The sequence below is a fragment of the Hordeum vulgare genome, chromosome 7H, assembly GCF_904849725.1.
Source record: "Hordeum vulgare subsp. vulgare chromosome 7H, MorexV3_pseudomolecules_assembly, whole genome shotgun sequence".
Lineage (NCBI taxonomy): Eukaryota > Viridiplantae > Streptophyta > Magnoliopsida > Poales > Poaceae > Hordeum > Hordeum vulgare.
Genome location: NC_058524.1, coordinates 182,898,870 through 182,916,914, shown reverse-complemented (window position 1 = coordinate 182,916,914; position 18,045 = coordinate 182,898,870).

Here is an 18,045-nt window from a genome sequence, read left to right as displayed (position 1 = left end):
GACTAACAAGGCATTGCTAGCCGAAGTTGAAAAATTGAAGAGTCACAGATCCGAATGGATGGGCCAACTGAAGTTGATGAACACTCGGTGCATGGCGCAGGAGAAGTACGTCAGCGACTGGGCAAGGAAGATGGTTGCACTGCTTGGTGGCAAGTTTTTGCCGAGCGTTTCTTGACTTTGGAGTCCACTCCGCGCTTACTTTCTGCTTGTCTTTTCTTTGCAGACTTCTGTCGGGACGTTGAGGCTGAAGCAGCCGATATTGAACGGTCGGTTGTTCCGAACGTTCCACTCGGCGACGAAGCCAACCGGGACTTGCTCCGAGGGTATATTCGCCTTAGCAGGGTGGGAACTTTCATTGGCCACCTGAGAGAAGTCATCGGCCGGATCGACAAGGAGCTGTGGCCTGAAGACGATTCTCGGCAAGAAATAGATGGGTTGACGACTCGGCTCGAGGACGTCCCGAGCAGAGTGCACGCATGGAAGAAGTCTGCCGCTCGTTGTGGTGCGGACGTGGCGCTATCTCTGGTCCGAGTGCACTGCAAGGAAGCTCGTGAAGAAAAGCTGAAGACGTTGCAGGTTGCCAACACCAAGAAGCTTCGATTCGAAGATTTCACGGAGACCTTCCTGGACACAGCTACTCGCATTGCAGACGGAATCAACCTTGACACCTTTGTGGAGCCTGCCAGTCCCGGCGACGCTTGAAAAAAACTTGATGGTGAACGCACATTTACCTCGGTATGTCGAATGGTATCTGTATCAAACTTTGGCCACTACTGTTGGCCGTCACATTTGTGGTTCGGTGTGGATAAGCTTGATTCACACTGAGCCGACTGATCGTAGATCCAACTTTGAATTCGAATCGAATATTTTGCTCTTCTTTCGCCAAGTTTTTTTTGACATGATTTTGGCTCGTGGTTTTTGTTTGGCGTTTCTTGGTGAAGCCAATGGCAAACATGAGGAAGATGTTTACTTAGGCGACTCTAAGTCGCAGCTAAGTCCCCGAGTGTGACCTTTCATGCACACTCGAAGTGAGTTGTTACTCATGTAGTTGTCAGTTGTCTTCACATCCACATGAGCCTCAATGAGGGTCTGCTAAGTCTTCGAGAGTATCTCGAGTACACACACGGAGGAAGCTTTTTACTTAGGCGACTCTGAATCGCAGCTAAGTCCCCGAGTGTGACTTTTCGTGCGCACTCGGAGTGAGTTGTTACTCATGTAGTTGTCAGTTGTCTTCACATCCACATGAGCCTCAATGAGGCTCTATTAAGGCTTCGAGTATATCTCAAGTACACACTCAGAGGAAGATTTTTACTTAGGCGACTCTGGATCGCAGCTAAGTCTCCGAGCATGTCTTTTAGCGCGCACTCGGAGCGAGTTTGTACTTAGGCGACTCTGGGTCGGAGCTAAGTCCCCGAGTGCGACTTTTAGTGCACACTCGGAGTGAGTTCGTACTTAGGCGATTCCGGGTCACAGCTAAGTCCCCGAGTGCGACTTTTAGTGCACACTCGGAGCTAGTCTTTTACTTAGGCGATTCTGGGTCGCAGCTAAGTCCCCGAGTGCGACTTTTAGTGTGCACTCGGAGCGAGTTTGTACTTAGGCGATTCTGGGTCGCAGCTAAGTCCCCGAGTCTGAATTTTAGTGCACACTTGGAGCGAGTTTGTACTTAGGCGATTCTGGGTCGCAGCTAAGTCCCCGAGTGCGACTTTTAGTGCACACTCGGAGCGAGTTTGTACTTAGGCGATTCTGGGTCGCAGCTAAGTCCCCGAGTGCGACTTTTAGTGCACACTCAGAGCGAGTTTGTACTTAGGCGATTCTGGGTCACAGCTAAGTCCTCGAGTGTGACTTTTGCTGCACAGTCGGAGCGAGTTTTTTACTTAGGCGATTCCGGGTCGCAGCTAAGTCCCCCGAGTGCGACTTTTAGTGTGCACTTGGAGCGAGTTTTTTACATAGGCGATTCTGGGTCGCAGCTAAGTCCCCGAATGCGACTTTTAGTGTGCACTCGGAGCGAGTTTGTACATAGGCGATTCTAGGTCGCAGCTAAGTCTCCGAGTGCGACTTTTAGTGCATACTCGGAGCGAGTTTGTACTTAGGCGATTCTGGGTCGCAGCTAAGTCCTCGAGTGCGACTTTTAGTGCACACTCGGAGCGAATTTTTTAGACCGGAGTCTGCAAACGTGGAAGAATTTTGAATCGGCAAGAAATCAATCTGCTTTGTATTACTTCAATGATACTTGCTCTTTACATTGCTCCCGTCGGCGGTTATGTGTAGAAGCGCTTTAGGAGATCTCCATTCCATGCTCGCGGCTCGTCCGTTTCCCTGTCGAGGTTGTAGAGTTGATATATTCCGTTGTTCAGCACCTTAGAGGCGATGAAGGGTCCTTCACAGGCGGGAGTCAACTTGTGTGGTCTCTGCTGATCCACTCGGAGCACCAGGTCGTATGCTTGGAATGTGCGACTCCTGACGTGCCGCGCGTGAAATCGCCAAAGATCTTGTTGATAAATTGTTGAGGGAGTCAGTGCCATCTCACGCTCTTCTTCTAGAAGATCCACTCCGTCTTGCCTGGCTTGCTCTGCTTCGGCTTCGGAGAAGAGTTAGACTCGTGGAGAGTTGTGAAGCAAATCACTCGGAAGGATTGCCTCTGCTCCATAAGCGAGGAAGAACGGGGATCGCCCTGTAGATCTATTCGGAGTTGTGCGGAGGCCCCACAGCACCGAAGGCAGCTCGGTGACCCACGCGCCGGCGGCATGTCCAACTTCTCGCAGGAGTCGAGGCTTCAACCCTTGAAGAATAAGTCCATTCGCCCGCTCTGCTTGCCCGTTTGTTTGGGGGTGCGCCACGGATGCAAAATCCACTTGGATACCTTGGCCTTTGCAAAAACTTTTGAATATGTCCGAGTCAAAGTTTGTGCCATTGTCGGTGATTATGCTGTGCGGAACCCCGAATCTGGCGATGATGTCTCTGATAAACTTGATGGCCGTAAGGGCGTCGAGCTTCTTGATGGGCTTGGCTTCGATCCACTTGGTAAACTTGTCGACTGCTACGAGTAGATGAGTGAATCCTCCTTGGCCTGTTCTGAATGGTCCGACTGTATCTAATCCCCACACGGCGAATGGCCAAACAAGAGGAATTGTCTTCAGCGCAGACGTTGGCTTGTGGGACTTGTTGGAATAGAACTCGCAGCCTTCGCAACGGTCGACCATATCTTTCGCCATTTCATTCGCCTGCAACCAGAAGAAACCAGCTCTGAATGCTTTGGCGATGATTGCCCTTGAGGAGGCATGACGACCGCAGGTTCCCGAGTGAATTTCTTCCAAGATTAATTGTCCCTCCTCAGGGGAGATACACCACTCAAGGACGCCCAAAACACTTTCCCTGTACAACTGGCCATCAATGACGGTGAAGGACTTCGACCTGCGGACGATCTGCCTACCTTGGACTTCGTCTTCTGGTACCTCTTGCCTCATGATGTACGCAATGAACGGCACAGTCCACTCGGGGATGACAGCAAGAATCTCCATGATCAAATCAACCACAGCGGGGACCTCGACTTCAGTCAGATCTGTCGAGCTCTTTGGTTGTACTGGCTCCTCTGTAAAGGGATCTTCCTTCACCGAGAGGAGATGTAGGTGCTCGAGGCAGACATCACTCGGGACTGGTCTCCGAGTGGATCCAAGTTTTGCCAATTCATCTGCTGCTTGGTTTTTCAGTCGGGGAACATGGTGAAGTTCCAGACCTTCAAACTTCTTCTCGAGCTTCCTTACTGCGTTGCAGTATGCAGTCATGGTGGGGTTCCTTACATCCCACTCCTTCATTACTTGATTAATCACCAGATCTGAGTCGCCATAGATCATTAGGCGACGAACGCCGAGTGTGATGGCCATGCGCAACCCGTAAAGGAGAGCTTCGTACTCTGCTTCGTTGTTGGAGGAATCGAAATGTATCTGCAACACATACTTGAGTTTATCACCCTTTGGGGATATGATCACTACGCCAGCGCCGGAGCTGTTGGGGAACGTCGCATGGGAAACAAAAAATTTCCTACGCGCACGAAGACCTATCATGGTGATGTCCATCTACGAGAGGGGATGAGTGATCTACGTACCCTTGTAGATCGTACAGCAGAAGCGTTAGAGAACACGGTTGATGTAGTGGAACGTCCTCACGTCCCTCGATCCGCCCCGCGAACAATCCCGCGATCAGTCCCACGATCTAGTACCGAACGGACGGCACCTCCGCGTTCAGCACACGTACAGCTCGACGATGATCTCGGCCTTCTTGATCCAGCAAGAGAGACAGAGAGGTAGAAGAGTTCTCCGGCAGCGTGACGGCGCTCCGGAGGTTGGTGATGACCTTGTCTCAGCAGGGCTCCGCCCGAGCTCCGCAGAAACGCGATCTAGAGGAAAAACTATGGAGATATGTGGTCGGGCAACCGTGAGAAAGTCGTCTCAAATCTGCCCTAAAAGCTCCATATATATAGGAGGAGGGAGGGGGACCTTGCCTTGGGGTCCAAGGGACCCTCAAGGGGTCGGCCGAGCCAAGGGGGGGAGGACTCCCCCCCAAACCGAGTTGGACTTGGTTTGGTGGGAGGAGTCCCCCTCCCTTCCCACTTCCTCCCTCTTTTTTTTTCTTTTCCTTTGATTTCCTTCTCTTGGCGCATAGGCCCCTTTGGGGCTGTCCCACCAGCCCACTAAGGGCTGGTGTGTCTCCCCAAAGCCTATGGGCTTCCCCGGGGTGGGTTGCCCCCCCCGGTGAACTCCCGGAACCCATTCGTCATTCCCGGTAACTCCGAAAACCTTCCGGTAATCAAATGAGGTCATCCTATATATCAATCTTTGTTTCCGGACCATGCTGGAAACCCTCGTGACGTCCGTGATCTCATCCGGGACTCCAAACAACATTCGGTAACCAACCATATAACTCAAATACGCATAAAACAACGTCAAACCTTAAGTGTGCAGACCCTGCGGGTTCGAGAACTATGTAGACATGACCCGAGAGACTCCTCGGTCAATATCCAATAGCGGGACCTGGATGCCCATATTGGATCCTACATATTCTACGAAGATCTTATCGTTTGAACCTCAGTGCCAAGGATTCGTATAATCCCGTATGTCATTCCCTTTGTCCTTCGGTATGTTACTTGCCCGAGATTCGATCGTCAGTATCCGCATACCTATTTCAATCTCGTTTACCGGCAAGTCTCTTTACTCGTTCCGTAATACAAGATCCCGCAACTTACACTAAGTTACATTGCTTGCAAGGCTTGTGTGTGATGTTGTATTACCGAGTGGGCCCCGAGATACCTCTCCGTCACACGGAGTGACAAATCCCAGTCTTGATCCATACTAACTCAACTAACACCTTCGGAGATACCTGTAGAGCATCTTTATAGTCACCCAGTTACGTTGCGACGTTTGATACACACAAAGCATTCCTCCGGTGTCAGTGAGTTATATGATCTCATGGTCATAGGAATAAATACTTGACACGCAGAAAACAGTAGCAACAAAATGACACGATCAACATGCTACGTCTATTAGTTTGGGTCTAGTCCATCACGTGATTCTCCCAATGACGTGATCCAGTTATCAAGCAACAACACCTTGTTCATAATCAGAAGACACTGACTATCATCGATCAACTGGCTAGCCAACTAGAGGCATGCTAGGGACGGTGTTTTGTCTATGTATCCACACATGTAAATGAGTCTTCATTCAATACAATTATAGCATGGATAATAAACTATTATCTTGATACAGGAATTATAATAATAACTATACATTTATTATTGCCTCTAGGGCATAATTCCAACAGGAGCCATTCAATATCTTGGACCCATCGAAGAACATAGTCCAATGAGCGAGTAGATGTGAGTCGGTTGCTGTTGTCCTACCCATTCTGCTATGAAGTCAGCCAGAGCTTGAGACTTTATAGCTTTCTTGGCTTCGAACTTGATGTCGCAGTATAGCATCTCCATTGCCCACTTTGCCACTCGGCCCGATGCATCCCGATTGTGGAGAATTTCCAACAACGGAGCATCAAATATGACACACACCGAGTGGTCTTGGAAGTAATGAGCCACCTTCTTTGCAGTCATGTAGATCCCATGAATAAGCTTCTGATAATGGGGATACCTCTGCTTGGAAGGAGTCAGGACTTCAGAGACATAATATACTGACCGCTGAACCTTGTACGCTTTGCCTTCTTCTTCGTGTTCGACTGTCAGAACGGTGCTGACGACTTGATTTGTAGCCGCGGTGTACAGAAGAAGGGGTTCTTTAATGAGAGGGGCAGTAAGAACCGGCTAGGTGAAAAGTAGGGCTTTGAGGTCGTCGAATGCAATTTGGGCTTCGTGTGTCCACTCGAAGGTATCTGCCTTCTCGCCGAGTCGAGCGATAAACCTGCTCAAAGCCGCTAGGCAACCTGTGAGCCTTCGAACGTCATGTATTCTTACCGGCCGTTCTATTCGGATGATGGTCCCGATCTTTTCGGGGTTGACATCGATCCCTCGTTCTGAAACGAAGAAACCGAGTAACTTCCCACTGAGAACACCAAATGAACACTTGGTTGGGTTGAGCTTGATATCGTACCTACGTAGGTTGGCGAATGTTTCTGCCAAGTCAGTCAGCAGGTCGGAACCTTTGCGTGACTTGACTACGATATCGTCCATATATGCCTCCACATTTTGACCGATCTGGTCAAGGAGGCATTTTTGGATCATGCGCATAAAAGTTGCTCCTGCATTCTTCAAACCGAATGGCATAGTGATGTAGCAGAAGCACCCAAATGGGGTGATGAAGGATGTTTTTAATTCATCCGGACCATACACACGGATCTGATGATAGCCCGAATAGGCATCAAGGAAGGATAAACGCTCGTAACCCGCAGTCGAATCGACAATTTGATCGATGTGGGGGAGCGGGAAGTGATCTTTTGGACAGACCTTATTGAGATGCTTCAAATCGATGCACATACGGAGAGACTTGTCCTTCTTGGGCACCATGACCACATTAGCGAGCCACTCGGAGTGGTGCACCTCGCGAATGAAGTTGGCTGCCAAAAGTTTAGCCACCTCCTCTCCGATTGCCTTCCTCTTGTGCGCGGCGGACCGACGCAGGCGTTCTCGGATGGGCCGAGCAGCAGGATCCACATGCAGTCAGTGCTCAGCCAACTCCCTGGGTACACCTGGCATGTCAGCGGGCTTCCATGCGAAAATGTCCCAGTTCTCACGGAGGAATTGGATGAGCTCGGCTTCCTATTTTGGATCAAGGGTGGTGGAGATGTTCGTCGGGGCGGCAATGTCGTCTGTCGGGTGGATGCTGACTTTCTTCGTGTCGCCCGCCGAGTGGAACACGGACTCGGAAGCTGGCTTCTTTGAACGCATCAAGTCAGCGGGGCCGGCGGTCTTCTTGTACTCATCCAGCTCTAGAATAGCCATCTGCTGATCGGGAATCCTCGAGCCCTGCTGCAAACACTCCTCGGCTCGCTGCCGATTGCCTGTAACCATGATCACACCTTTGGGACCTGGCATCTTCAGCTTCAAATACACGTAACATGGACGGACCATGAAACACGCATACGTCGGACGGCCCAGAATCGTGTGGTATGCGCTCTGGAAGTCCACCACCTCGAATGTGAGCTTCTCCTTGCGGAAGTTCTTGTCAGAGCCGAAGACGACATCCAACGCGATCTGGCCGAGTGACTTGGCCTTTCTTCCTGGGACGACTCCGTGGAACTGCATAGTGCTCTCGCTAAGTTTGGACATCGGAATGCCCATTCCCTTGAGGGTGTCGGCGTACATGATGTTCAAACCGGTGCCGCCGTCCATTAGGACTTTGCGCAGTCGGACTCCTTCCTCCACCGGGTCGACGACCAGAGCTTGCCTCCCTGGGCTGGGTACGTGTGCTGGATGGTCCGACTGATCAAAGGTGATCGCAGCCTGTGACCACTTGAGGAACGTGGGGGTGGTTGGGGTTGCCATGTTCACGTCCCTGTTCACCAGCTTCAGTTGACTTTTGCTTTCCACATCAGCAAAAATCATCAGCGTTACATGGACTTGGGGGAACGGATCCCCCTTGTCCTCATCATCCTGCTCGGTGTCCTTTTCACTCAGCTGACCTTCACCGAATCCTTGGATCAGGAGGCAACACTGCCGCGTAGTATGCTTCGGGAATACGGCGTTGCCTTGTTCGTCCATCTTCGTGGGGATTGGACATGGCTGATCCAGGATGGAATTCCCGAACTGTTTCTTCTTGGGGGTGTACTGAGCTTTCCCCTTGCCTTTGAACTTGGTGTTTGTAACAGCAGTTGCCTCTGCCTGCGGGGTGGATTGAGCCTTCTGCTTCTGCTTCCGACTGCTGTTTCCATCTCCATCGGCGAGTGTCTTATGCTTGCCGCTACGTATGCGGTCCTCCTCTTCGCCATTTGCATAGCGTGCGGCTATCTCCATCATCTTGCTCATGGAGATGTCACCTGTCCGACCGAATTTCACGTACAGATCCCCGTACCGCACGCCTGCCTTGAAGGCGCAGACTGCTTGATGCTCCGTCACGTTCTCCACCGTGTGGTAGAGGGTCGTCCAGCGCTGGATGAAATCGCGCAAGGGCTCGTTCTGCTTCTGGACGCATTGCTGGAGCTCCACGAGACCAGCAGGGCGTTTGCACGTGCCCTCGAAGGTCCTGATGAAGACTCGGGACAGATCTGCCCAGCTGTAGATGCTTGACGGAGCCAACTGGTTCAGCCAAGCTCGCGCCAAGGCGTCGAGCATCAGGGGGAGATGTTTCATGGCGACCTGGTCATCTCCGCCACCGATCTGGACCGCCACTCTGTAGTCGTCCAACCACGTTTCTCGCTTGGAATCTCCTGTGAACTTGCTGATTCTCGTCGCCAATCGGAAGTTGGGAGGGATGTCAGCTGAACGGATGGCTCGACTGAAGCACTCCGGGCCCGAGACGACGGTCCTGCTTCCACTTGGACGGTCTATATCGTGACCATCACGATGGGCTCGACTCCTGTCGACCTTCCTCTGGGTGATGTACCCTCTTGCGTTGGGCCTTGGATCATGCGCGTCGCCGACTGAACGACGATCATCGTGATGCCGAGGTCCGAAGAGCCCACCCCGCGAAGGGGTGCGTGAACGGCGACGATCTTCGGGATTCCTGGAACGGCTGCCCCCTTTGCGTCGCTGATGAGAGTCGGGGCTGAAAACCGACCGATGCGTGTTCGCGTGAACAGAACTGTTGTGGATCCTGTTGTGCGACTGGGAGACCGCCGAATTTTGCTGCTGCGCCGTATGCAACAGGGCACGGATTTGCTCGATCCCTCTGCCAGCCTCCGAATCAGTCGGCTGGAGAGAATCGGCTATCCTGGCAGCCGCAGCCAGGTTGAGGATGGGTCTGCGGAACACCTCGACGTCGCTCTGGCGAGTGTGTCGACTGACAGAACGACGGCGTTGACAACGAGCGCCGGATGATTCTCCGACCCCGTGCTCCTTCCGACCAGTACGGAGGGGACTTTCATGGGAATCGACCATGAGAACTTCGGCTGCAGGGCCGCGACCCAGGTACTCGGAAGGTAGCTCAGTTGGAACTGAGTCCAAGCACTGGGATGGTGCGCGACCACAACCGATTCGAGCACCGCCACTTGAGAGGACGCGCTCTGTCGCGCTTGGGCGTGTCGCACCCAACGCTGGAGCCGGGGGCGACGGGATCGCTTGTTGCGACGCGTGACGGGGGCGAGGATCAACACTGGGGCCGATGGTTGGAGAAGAAGGATGCCGCGGGAACCGGCACGGAAGTGCGTAGCCCCGCGACTGGGGAGCGCCTCGACGTCGAGGGGCGCATCCCGAAGCCATGCCGAATCGTCGATGATGAAGGAGAGTGCGCCAAAGAGGATCTCGTGACCCATGCACAGATCTCCGCCGGACGACAGGATGAAAAGATGAAATCGCAAACTCGCCGGAAGTCGCTTAGACGCCTGCCCCAAGGTGGGCGCCAACTGTCGTGGGTATAAGTCTGACAGTAGAAGTGTAGGGTACGAAAGGATGGGCAGAGCCTTAGCTACGGCGAGGATGTATGAGTTCAGGCCCCTCTACGGTGGAGGTAAAAGCCCTATGTCTCAGTGCTCTTGGGAGCTTAGTGTCGAGTGGAATATAAAAGCCAACCCCCGCACCAATGGGGAAGGGCCGCTTATATAGAGTGTGTTGCCCTTCATAATGGCCCGGTGGACAGGGGTGGAATAGTGGCGAATAAATGCCTACATTACAGGTAACGTAAGCCTTAAATGTTAAAAATGGTGTATGAAAATGTATGACCGTTGCCCTCCTGGGAGGTTACGATGTACAGAGTGGAATCCAGTCGGTACGTTAAATACGCTCCGAGTGCTCGTCACCGACTGGATGATGGGGGAGTCCTTAGTTCAGTCGGAACTGTCCAAGGGACTTGTCTTCTATGAAGGGTAGCCCTTGGATAGGACCTATAGGGCAGGCATATGACCCTATCCTGGGACTATAACCCCATCATAAGTGTCGCAAACTCATCTCTTGCATTTACTTTGTTTGCCAGTTGCCTCTCGTTTTCCTCTCCCCCACTTCACCAATTTGCCTTTTTCGTTCGCCTTTTTCGTTCGCCCTTTTTCTCGCTTGCTCTTTGTTCGCTTGTGTGCTTGCTTGCTTGCCGAAGTCACCATGACTGAAAACACCAAACTTTGTGACTTCTCGACTACTAATAATAATGATTTTATTAGTACTCCGATTGCTCCCACCACTAGTGCGGAGTCATACGAAATCAATGCCGCTTTGCTCAATCTTGTTATGAAAGAGCAATTCTCCGGCCTTCCTAGTGAAGATGCCGCACCCCATATCAATACCTTCGTTGAGCTTTGCGATATGCAAAAGAAGAAACATGTGGATAATGATGTGATTAAATTGAAGCTTTTTTCCTTTCTCGTTGCGAGATCGAGCAAAAACTTGGTTTTCATCTTTGCCCAAAAATAGTATCGATTCTTGGGATAAGTGCAAAGATGCTTCTATATCCAAGTATTTTCCGTCGGCTAAGATTATCTCTCTCCATAATGATATCATGAATTTTAAGCAACTTGAACACGAACATGTTGCACAATCTTGGGAGAGAATGAAATTGATGATTAGAAATTGTCCCGCTCATGGCTTGAGTCTTTGGATGATTATACAAATCTTTTACGCTCGCTTGAATTTCGATTCTAGAAATATCTTGGACTCCGCCTCAGGTGGAACGTTCATGGAAATCATGTTAGGGGAAGCCACAAAGCTCCTAGACAATATCATGACGAACTACTCTCAGTGGCACACTGAAAGGTCACCTACTAGTAAGAAGGTACACGCTATAGAAGAAATTAACTCGTTGAGTGCTAAGATGGATGAGTTAATGAATTTGGTTGCTAGCAGAAGTGCTCCTTTAGATGCCTAATGATATGCCCTTGTCTTCCTTGATTGAGAGTAGCAACGCTAGCTTGGACGTTAATTTTGTTGGTAGGAATAATTTTGGCAACAATAATGCTTTTAGAGGAAGCTATGTTCCTAGGCCTTTTCCTAGTAACTCCTCTAATAACTTTGGCAACTCCTACAACAATACTCATGGAAATTACAATAGGTTACCCTCTGATCTAGAGAGTAATATCTAAGAATTTATCAACTCGCAAAAAAAATTCAATGCGTCCATAGAGGAAAAACTACTCAAAATTGACGATTGGGCTAAGAGCGTTGATAGAATGTCTAGTGATGTAGATGCTTTGAAAGTTAGATGTGCTCCTCCCAAGATCAATATTGATGAAACTTTGAAAGCTATGCGTGTTTCCATGATTGAGAGCAAAGAAATAACCGCCAAAATTCGTGCTAGACATGAATGGCTTAAAAAGGCGTGTTCTCGTGATAGGAATCACGAAGATCTTAAAGTGCTTGGTGTGACTCCCATTGAATCTTTGTTTTCTTGTGTCAAACCTAATTATGATGGGGCTGGATATGAATCCACTTTGGTTGAAAAGTGCCCCAATGATTCGGTGTCCATCTATCTTGATGCTAAAAGCATTGAAAGTGGAGTAGAAGATATTAAAACTTTGAGTAGTAATGAAATTACTACCTTGTATTTCAAGGAATTCAATTATGATAGTTGCTCCTTGATTGAATGCATTTCCTTGATGCAATCCATGTTAAACTCTCCACACGCTTATAGCCAAAACAAGGCTTTTACCGATCATATCGTCGAAGCCATGATAAAATCTCTTGAAGAGAAACTTGAATTGGAAGTCTCTATCCCTAGAAATCTTCATGATGAGTGGGAACCTACTATCAAAATCAAAATCAAAAACTATGAATGCAATGCTTTGTGTGATTTGGGTGCTAGTGTTTATGTGATGTTCTGGGTTTTAATGAGATTGAAGAGTGTTCTATTAATTTGCATCTTGCGGATTCTACTGTCAAGAAACCCATGGGAATGATCAATGATGTTCTTATTATTGCAAATAGGAACTATGTACCCATGGATTTCATTGTGCTTGACATTGGTTGCAATCCTACATGCCCTATTATTCTTGGTAGACCTTTCCTAAGGACTATCGGTGCTATCATCGATATGAAGGAAGGGAATATTAGATTTGAATTTCCTTTAAAGAATGGCATGGAGCACTTTACTAGAAAGAAAATAAGATTGCCTTATGAGTCCATGATGAGGACTACTTATGGTTTGAGCACCAAAGACGACGATACGTGATTCTATCGCTTTTATGCCTAGCTAGGGGCGTTAAATAATAGCGCTTGTTGGGAGGCAACCCAATGAATTTATCTTTTTTATTTCTGTTTTGTTGCGTCCACACCATCATAATTCTGTTGTGGTTGTGTTTTTTGTGTTTATTTTTGTGTTTGAGCCAAGCAAAACTTTATGACTAGTCTTGGTGATGGTTGTTTGATCCTGCTGGAAAAAGACAGAAACTTTTCGCTTACGAGAAGATTTTTCATTTTTATTCAGAAAGAGCTTTTGAGTTGATTCTTTTTGGTGCTGGTTGATATGCCTTTTTCCCAGGCATTCGTAATTGTTCAGAATTTTTGAGGTACCATAAGTATACGAAGTATACAGATTGCTTCAGACTGGTCTGTTTTTGACAGATTCTGTTTTTGTTGAGTTGGTTGCTTGTTTTGATGAAACTATGGTTAGTATCGGGGGGGTACTAGTCATGTAAAAGTGAGAGTACAGTATCCCAACACCAATATAGATAGAATTAAAGTTTTCTACAGTACCTAAAGAGGTGGTAGTTTGTTTTCTTGTGCTAATGTTATCACGAGTTTTTGATTAAGTTTTGTGTTGTGAAGTTTTCAAATTTTGGATGATGTTCTCATGGACAAAGAGATAAGGAGTGGAAAGAGCTCAAGCTTGGCTATGCCCAAGGTATCCCAAGACATATTCAAGGACACCAAAAAGCCTAAGCTTGGGGATGCCCCGGGAAGGCATCCCCTCTTTCGCCTTCAATCCATCGGTAACATTACTTGGAGCTATATTTGTATTCACCACATGATATGTGTTTTGCTTGGAGCGTCTTGTATCGTAGGAGTCTTTTCTTTTTGTTGTGTCAAAATAATCCTTGCTGCATACCTATAGAGAAATACATGCACTCATCGTGATTTTGCTAGAATGCTCATAGTGCTTCACTTAGATCTTTTAGAGGTATGAGCCACATAATTTTGCTCTGTGTGCTTCACTTAGATCTTTTAGAGCACGGCGGTGTGTGATTTGGTAGTTGGCTCATGCTATGAAAAGTAGTCCCAAAGGTGGTAGGTACCCAAAGAGGATACAAAAACCTCCATCTTCATGTGCATTGAGTAGAAAGAGAAGTTTTGATTCCTCTCAATTAGTTTTGAGACATGGATTTGGTAATACTGATACCATTTCTGTAGCGACCCGAACCAAAACGAGTCAAGCCTTTGTGTATCTGTGCCATCCCTGGATCAGTATGCTGGCACACACAGTACATCAATGTATATATCAAAGTGCAATCACATGTAAATAACGTAAAACTGATATATACCTTCAATATCTCAGCGGAAACAGTCAAGGGAGTGGAGTCCCGCTAAACACCAACGGCAAGTTGAGTGCGGACCGTAACCCGGAATCGTACTCTCACTCGTCGAGGAAAAATATCTGCAACATAAGACGTTGCAGCCGTGTAGGTCCGCATTTTGAATATGCCGGCAAGTCACATAAGAGAGAGGTGAAAAAGTAATCATCTATTCTATATGCATATATGGCAGGTGGGGCTGTAAGTTTTTAGCGAAAAGCAAGGTTTTCTCCTACATCAAGAGAGGGCTAAAAGCAAAATGTTACTACATTGTTGGTAGTTAACGAGATGGTTCAACCAACCAATTCTCGTACCCACGTTGTCAATAATACCCACATCAATATTATTATTTGTGTTGATAATTTCATATAACTTCAGTTCCTTTAGCTCAAGTTGTCCATGACTGTGGACACGCCTAATCGATTAGGTTTAAGTACTCTGTAGAGTTTTGCACACGTTCCCCACAAGATTTGATCGCGTTCGTGTATGTCCTCGCACTTCAGGGTGTTTGAAGACCGGATGATCAAAACATGGTCTTTCAACCGGTCCCTGTGAATCCCTGTCGGTGCCCATCCAAATCCTACCGTTCTTCTACATCTGCTGGCACCGCCTGTCCAGAGTCGCCGCGTTGTCCAACCAAGCCAGAGCCCATAATGACTTGTGGTTGTGTAGGTAAGCTTTGGGTCTTGAAAATATCCGTCCGTCTCTTCGAGCCAGGGTGAAGCTTTCCGCAAGATGTCATGGCACGTCTCCAGCATCCCGGGTCATCCACTGGTTTCTCCAGGGAGCCGATCAACCGTCCTTCACCCAGAGTTGCATTGCATCACGAGGTCTTGAAAAGTCTTGACTTAACCGGTCTTGGTTATTAAATTATTCTCGCATCACTCGTGATAAACTCTCAACCAGAATCCCGTCTACTCAAGCATAGAAATATGAAATTTGTTGTGCCGGGCCAAGTAACGGGGTTGTTGGGTGCCTACCACATGATACTACAATATGTAACCATAATTTCCAAGTACCTACTCAGCATGCAATTGGGCATAGGATGGTAGAACTACGATGCATAAAACATAGGTGATACATGATCAAATGACTTGCCTGGTGATGTTGACGAAGAAGAATTTTCGTTCTCGAGGAATAACTTGATAGACTACTCGTCACTCTCCGATGAAATCTATATAACAACCATATCATTCACGTAAGCACTCATACTAGCAATCATTCTAGCAATCAAAACAAAAGAGAGAGCGAATAAGAATCCGAAGGAAACTTCAAATAAGACTAGGGAGTCTTCTACTACATCAAACACTAAATAGTTTTTGTCTAAAAATAAATTACTTAAATAACAGGGAACTAAGATATAAATTTAACTAAGATAAAATAAAGTATTTTTCACAAAACTATTTGAAAGTATTTCCAAACGGGATCCGAAATAGTAGAGAAACCAATTGCAAGTTATTAGAGAACTAGAATTGATTTCATGATAACATATAAAAATAAAATCAAAACTTGTTGCAAACCTATTGTTAACTAACAGAAACAAAACATAATCTTTCTGAAATATAAAAGAAAAATAATTTAAAAACAACTAAAGAAAGAAATATAGTCATAATCCTAAAAGAAGTGAAACACAAAGTGTTTCACAAGAAATAATGAGCTAAAATACTCAAACAATTCTGAAATGTTTACCACTGATAAATAGGATCACTAGTGATCAGTAGCAAAAAGAATCAAGTTAAAAGCTATTTTTAAACTCCAGGAATAAGCAAAACAATCTTTAATTCAAATCTGATCTAACTCAATTCTTATAAATCCAAACATAGACAAATTATATATTTTCGGAAACTACAAGAAAATTGTGATCTAACGCAAAAAGAATCAGCATCATTGCACTTCTAGATCAAAAGTTATAAGCTAAACAAGAACGGAACTAAATCTGTTACGGAATTAATCTGAAAACGAAAACGGCGACGTGGCGAGATCTGATTGGTTGTCGGGTGTGTGTTGCATAGGCTAAACAGCGGATGGCCGCTATATAAGAAACCGCTTCTGCTAAACTTACTAATAAGGAAAAACCGCCGGTTCTTTTAAAAGAACCGAAGGGGTATGCTGGATCTAATCTAACCCATTGATCTAAGATCCTATGGTGGAAAAACAAAAAAACAAAAACTAGAGGAGGGAGGGGATCTCACCGTGGACACAGGAGGCTGGGAGCTCCGGTGGCTGCTCCGGCAAGGGTGGAGAGGCACTCTGGCGAGGGGAGGGATCTCCTGGGAGGGGGCCGGTGGAGGAGAGGGGGGCTCCTGGGAGGGGGCGAGGGGGGCGAGGGAGAGATGGAGAGGCCCTGGGGAGAAATAGGGGGCTCCTGCGATGGTGCTGGGAGGTGCAATGGGCGAGGGTGGGGGTGCAGTGAGGGTGGGGTGGTTGCAGGGCGATGGGGAAGGGGTGCGGCGAGGGGAAGGGGTGCGCAGGGGGGGCAAGGGCGTGACCTGGCGATGGGGAGGTCGTCGGGAGCTCCTGGAAGCTTCGGCTCCGTACAGGGAAGTCCGGCGAGTGGGGGTGGTGGCGTCAGGTGAGGGAACGATTTTTTTTAGGGGAATGGAAAGAGGAGGCCGAGAGGGTTCTTATAGGGGTGGTGGGAGGCGCCGGGAGGGAAAGAAGCTCGCGAATCTCGGAGGGGAAGCTTCTTGGAAGTTTCTGCCATGGCTACAGAAGGAATGAACGTGAGGAAGAAGAAGGAAGGTAGAATTGGGCGAGATGACATTCCTAATATGGCCCAAGGACTTTCCTAAAATAAAGATCTCTTTCCATATTTATTAAAACGGAATTAAAACTATTAAAAGTAAATGGAATATTCCTCGGAACATAGGGGTATAATATATTAAAATTTTGAGAAAAATAAATCCAAAAAGATGGGCATTTTTCCACTACCAAAATAAATACGTCAAAAAAATGTTTTTTTAGAAAATCCCTAAATTGGTTTATTTTCTTTTTGCAAATATTTTTCAAATAAACCTTGGGTTTTATGGTCCAAATATTCAAAGGAATATCCCCGGTTTGGAGGGTCATGTTCCACCTCTCTTTCTTGCTTGGCAAGAATTATTTTCAGGGTATTTCTCGGGGAAGAAAAATAGAGAAGCAAGGGCAAATATTAGAAAGAATTCAATTGCAAAACTCCGTTCAAATTCTTTATAGTTGAAGAAGTCATGTCATCTTCTCTCTTTGTTTTTAAATGATTGAATTTGAATTTACCGGAGAAGGGGAAAGTCATTTTATTCCCTCTCATTCAATTTTTTTTGAAAAGTTTCAAATTTCACTCAAGTTTCAATCACTCAAGCAAACAAACAAACAATATAATAATTATATTAACATTCCAAAATTTGGGATGTTACAAACCTACCACACTTAAAATGAATCTCGTCCTCGAGATTCGGAGGGGCTAGAAAGAAAGGTTAGGGTTTGGGGGTCTTCTAACAAATCCAACCTCCGGCAAAGCGGGGTGCTACCACACTTAATATGAGAGCTACTGGTCCTCAAAATTTTAGACATCCTCTCGGGTTTTGACATCTGACTCCTCACAGTCTTCATACTAACTCCTCTCGTGATGCTCTTCCATTATATTCTTAACGTTTCCATCTAAAACGAGGGTCCTTCTGTTGATATAAGCTTCTTCCGTTACTGGGCCTTCTTAACTGACAGTCTCGTGGTCAATTTCTAAATAACCTATCGACGATTCTCATGGTGGTCTACCATTTGTGGTTATCCTGCAGAGAGAGAGGTCTTGTCTTCATCCTCACCGTAAAATTTCCTACGCATGACAACAAGTGCCATGTACATGGGCTTTTCTTATACCATTCTAAGGCTTAAACAAAAGCTTCAAAGAACGTCGTCTCTCACTATGGGTAAGTCTCTCAGATTTACCATTCCGAATAGCAAGAGAATGATAATAGTAAGTCGTCATTG